The 5684-nt window shown below is 38.6% G+C and overlaps 1 long non-coding RNA gene across 1 annotated transcript; it reads right to left on the bottom strand.

Annotated features, from left to right (window-relative positions):
• Nucleotides 1–3406: 3406 nt before the first annotated feature.
• On the bottom strand, nt 3407–4510 carry LOC104966877 (uncharacterized). Its single transcript, XR_800691.1, has 3 exons — nt 4464–4510; nt 4104–4184; nt 3407–3439 (listed from the first exon to the last, which is right to left on the bottom strand). It is a non-coding gene; the product is annotated as an uncharacterized lncRNA (long non-coding RNA).
• Nucleotides 4511–5684: the final 1174 nt, after the last annotated feature.

Here is a 5684-nt window from a genome sequence, read left to right as displayed (position 1 = left end):
CCTATTATTCATTTTCCTTGACCCACTACAATGCAGCATTACAATTGAAGCTGAGAGAAAACATAGCGAGTGTTCCTAGACATAGATCCCAACGCTCCTGCCCATAATGACATTGCGATGGGGTTACTTTCTGTATTTGTTATTGGTTCAAAATCAGAAAAGCAAGCAAGCATTGTTTATTTAAGAAGCTGCAGGAGTCTTCTTCAGCTTTGTTTTGTGCTACTCATAAATACCAAAACAGTCGCAACGGCAACATTTCTGGTAAATATGCCGGTTGAATACCTTGCCTTTTTGAAGTCATTTTATTTCCCAGCTTTAAGTTGAATCTCGGTAGGTTACAGGAAATGACCTACCCCTAACCCTAACCCTTCTCTTGCGTCAACATCAGACCTGTTTTGTTGAGCCAACTCTTGATACACTTTCTTATATTACTTTTTTACCTTCTTTGCTCCTGATTGTAAAGACGTCCATTAGGCATAGACATGGTATCATTTTGTGGCATTTTCAGAAACAACAATTGCTGTAATTTCAAGTTTCCCCAAATTCCTCTCATGGGGACTGATGGCCATGAAAAAAAGCCCAGAGAGAGTAAAGCACTCACTAAAGGCTTTTTTGACAACATAGCACAAGCCTGAACTGCTTTCCTGTTTTTCTGTTTACGAGTCTTCAGCTCAGTCGTGGTTACTGAATTTTGAATCTATTCACCCTAGATTTTACACTAATGGGAAAAACAACAAAGTCCAGCACACACCAGTGGGAGGATATTTCTTTAGCCCCTGCGTTGGCGAATAAAAACAAAATCGCAAAACCAACACAGCACCATCTTTGCGTTGAAAGATTATCAAGGGAGAAGAAATAGTAAACCTTAGGTACAAAAAAGTAGAGGGATTATGAAACTTCTGTGTTTAAATCTCAGTAATTAGACCCTCCAGAAAAACGCGGGCAAAAATCCTTGATTATGCGATTAAACATGCGGGGTTTTTATGTGATTTTATACGGTGAAATTGAGGGACGTTGCGAAATATGCGGAAAATTGCAAAATATGCAAAATATGTGGGAAAAAAGAATAACAGTTTTTTAAAATATTGGGCTGTCTTATTTATTCTCTCTCACACACAACCTGCCACTAACGTTAAACCCCTTTTACTATTCAATTAAAACAATTCAATGTNACTACACACTTCTCCGCCTCATTCTGTTTGCATTTACTCGTTCTTTATCTGACCAGCTTCAATCTTGTAGGCTACTCACTTCGTTTCTTGTAGCCCTCAAAGGGTTTTGGAGGTTGATGCCTCGGTGACTGTGAGTTGTTTGGCTTTCTTGTCCGCAGCAGCAGAAAGCATTTTCGAATGTTTGAATGAATCAAAGTGGGTCGTCACCGTCGATTTTCTCTTATGCTCCAACACACAGTTGCACGGGGTGCAGAATAGTTTCCCCCCACTTTTTGCCCGGTCTTTAGTAGAAATGTTTGTCGGTAAATGGATTAGATTAGATTTTTTCATCTTGGTGTTTTCTCTATCGTGTGAGCTCCACACGTTCACTCTATACAGTGTTGTTTACATTCTGTGATGCGCGATCTGATGGCATCATGTCAAGACGAGTTAACTTTTTTTTCTTCTCAACTTTGTGTGGAAAAATGCGGGGATTATGCGGCCTTTTGATAAATATGCGGCCTTTTAAAAATCTGCGCCATTTTGCTGATTATGCGGTAAATTCTGAAATCGCAGAATCGCATTTTTCATTGGTAATACGTCATCATGACAACTGAGGGTTAAAAGCCCAATTTAGGAGGCAAATTGCTCCTTCAGTCCCCGTAAAGTAAATGACAGAAGGATTGTAGAAGTCTCCTGGCACAATTGCACCCTGCAACCCGCGGTGCTCAAGTAGGTTCGGTCAGAAGACTGTAGTCCATTACCTGGTAAGGTCAAATGAACTTCTAAATGCTGCGCAGCCACAAGATGTAATCACCGAAATTGGATTTTAAGAGGTGAGAAACGAGCGCATAGTAATTCTGAATGATTATCTCGACAGGTGTGCGCCATTAGTCCGTGACTGGTAAAAGCTTTTTTACTTTAAGAAAATTGCTAGGGTAAAACGCTCCGTCAGACACACACACTCTGTCCTCCTGGGAGAGCAGGTGGAGAGGGGGATTGGATCTGGAGAAAGTATTCCAGGTACTAGAGCTAATAAACAGTGCATTATGTATTACATTACTTCTGAAATTGCAAAATAGTGCATTTGTGCTTTTTTCTAGTTTTTTTTTTCCTCTAAGGATGTTGCATCAGATGTGCAGCCCTGATGAATCTGCTGATCCACATCTCTGTGTGTGTACAGCCTGCAGAGAGCCCGTACATAACCATCAGATGCCCTACAATTAGCACAAAGCAAAGGGGCATGATGATGTGGAACTGGATGAAGGTACACTTTGTACAGCGACAGATTGTCTCAAAGTGCTCCTCTTGGATGGAGAGGTTTGCATGTCAAAATGTCTTCGAAAGTACATTATGAAGACTCAAAAGTGCATGTGATGGTTGGTTTTTGGGTACATATTGTTCTTTATTGCCTTTCTTGTCCCGTTTAGTGCTGTAAGGACTGATTGATTTACATTAAACCATTCAACAACAATGGCTGTCATTAAGGTTGAGCATTGGCTGATTACCATAGCTTGTGTTATGTTATTATATTTTGCTAATTTTATGCTCTGCCTCTAAACGAATGAGTGAATGCGGCTGATGATTTGTGACACACACACACACACACACACACACACACACACACACACACACACACTTCCATGCATTTCCTGGAGACTTATCCTAACCATAACCAACACATGTCTAACCCGAACCCTTTTTTATGTATCTCTTTATTTTATTATTTTACTTGGTTATTCAGCATGAATTTGTTTTGTTGTGTGCATTTTTTACAAAACACGTTTTTNAATGTATGAATGTGTAATGTCTCTTCTGAATTTCTGTCTTGTTTTTGCCCAGGTATTATGAATATCATGGCTGTTTTAAAAAAACATGGCTTGAAGTGGACAAACTGTACCCCCACGCTGCAGTAATCTTTGACTCAGAATGTTTGAAATGAAAAACTCCTTTTTTCCAGATCAAATATCAAATGGACAAGTACATCATCACCTCAAATACAATCGAAACTGCTTTCAAATGTGGATAATCCAGAGAAAAGCCCTGAGAAAAATCTTAAAATGGAATAAAACATTAATTGAAGACGGAGGAAAAGTCGGATCTCTCCTCAACAACACAAACGGAGGAGGAGGAAAAGGAGAGAGATCCGACCTTTTTCCTCCGCTTCAATTAATTTTTATTCCAAATTTAAGATTTTTCCTCAGGCTTTTTTTCTCTGATTCAACATTTGAAGCAGTTTCGATTGTATTTGTGAAGGTTTGATGTGTACTTTGTCCTTGATATTGGATCTGAAAGGAAAGGAGTTTCATTCAAACATCTGAGGTCAAAAGAATACTGGCAGCGGGTACCCAGTTTTTGTTCCACTTCAAGCAGTTTTACAGCATGATGATCATAATACTGGGCAAAACAGACCCAGAAATCAGAGGAGACATTGACACATTCCATACATTTATATCATACTTTTAAATCAAGTACGTTACCTTAAGTTACAATTTCAGAAGTACATCGTTGTACTTTTACTCCAATACCATTATTTAATATATTTTTAGTTTACTTTGCAGGAATTGGATGAATTGATGTGAAATATAATCAGCTCTTAAATCAGACTTTAGTTCCAGCTGGAGTAAATTCACAAGCTACCCTGCAGTTATAGAAATGTCATTCAACTAGCTGCACTTTACCAGGCTTTGGATAACACTTTAATGATCAATAATTATAAATCAAAACATGATATATATATTATTCGCAAATTGGCCATCTGTGGGTACTTTTAAAACTATATTTTTTGATGCTAATACTTTTGTACTTTTACTTGAGTAACATTTGCAATGCCAGACTTTTAACTTCTAACAGAGTGTTACTGACACTGTGGGTATTTCATACGTTTACTTAAGTACAATATATGAGTACTTCTACTCACCTCTGTTCTTTGCTTATCTGAAGGGAACTTACCAATTTTGCTGCAGACTTCTTTATTATATCTGGTTTTTTTACACATTTCCTTTGTCTCGAAACATCTAACCTGGCAAGGTCCTATTAAGGAAAACAGTGAAGAAGAAAAAGGCTCACAATTATAGAAGCACATCACTTTAGAAAGTACACATGTGAAATGATTTGACCCTGTCTGTAAAAGTAACTTGAAGTTATCAAATCACTACCTGGTTCTACGTGGGATGGTAAAGAAATGGACTTTGATTAAAAGTGACGTTATTTATCATTCCAATGTTTACATTAAGTGTGAGTACATTTTTATAAGTTCTATTTTCACTATATCAGATTTCCAGGATAAACTGTGAAAATGAATTATTTTACCTTCGCCAGTGTAATTGTAGGTGCAATTTAGATTTGGATCTGTGAGAAAATGAACAGTAACACATTACATTTGCATCTTCTTTAAGTGTTGCATTAGGTTGATAAGGGCCAAACACACACACACACACACACACACACACACACACACACACACACACACACACACACACACACACACACACACACACACACACACACACACACACACACACCATATTTACATCACTTCAGTGGACATTACATTGACTTCCATGCATTTCCTGGAGACTTATCCTAACCATAACCATAACCAACACATGTCTAACCCGAACCCTTTTTTATGTATCTCTTTATTTTATTATTTTACTTGGTTATTCAGCATGAATTTGTTTTGTTGTGTGCATTTTTTACAAAACACGTTTTTACCTTAAACACTGCTCTATTAATTTTATTGTTTATCGGCATGCTTTTTCAAGAGATGTCCCCATAAGGGAGGTGAGTCCCCACACGAGACTGTGTAAACAGATTTAGGCCCCCACAAGGATAGTAATGCTAGAACACACACACACACACACACACACACACACACACACACACACACACACACACACACACACACACGGCAGTTGCTGATTGTCTGTGTGCAATACATCTCCACCATTCACCTTGTAAGTCATTTTCAAGCCAAAACACAAACATTTTGCAATTCGTTTTTGTCTGTTTTTAAATCCATCAATTTTCTTTAGTTTGTGGACTGTTGTCTACTCTAGACAATGCCCATGAATGCAATATAGGATGATGGTGCAGGTAATCCAGTTCACAAGTCTCCTGATTATTAAATGTATTCATTGAGTAATTTTCCTTTGCATAATCCCTCTTGAAATGTAATCGAGTGCCATCTATGTTTGGCATTGTTTGTCTGGAGGCGTGTGGCGCAGTGGACTAGTGTGATGGTGTTGGGATCAGGGGGTCACAGGTTCAAACCCCACTTTTGTCAGCATGTCCCTGAGACACTTCACCCCAAATTGCTCCTGTGGGGATTTTCCACAGTATTGAGTATGTAAATCGCTTTGGATAAAACCGTCTAACATGTAATGTTTTCAGCCCTGGCCGTAGGATCATAAGCAATTTCCTCTCTGGACTCAGCCAAAGTAGCTCAGGGGGAAACAAAGGTCAGACTTCCACATTAGTGAACAGTGAGCGGCGGTATTTAACACAGCACTGCTCCAAACATGCTCCGTT

The sequence above is a fragment of the Notothenia coriiceps genome, unplaced genomic scaffold (genome assembly GCF_000735185.1).
Source record: "Notothenia coriiceps isolate Sejong01 unplaced genomic scaffold, NC01 NC01_scaffold00037250, whole genome shotgun sequence".
Classification (NCBI taxonomy): Eukaryota; Metazoa; Chordata; class Actinopteri; order Perciformes; family Nototheniidae; genus Notothenia; species Notothenia coriiceps.
This window is presented reverse-complemented; position numbering and strand designations above follow the sequence as displayed.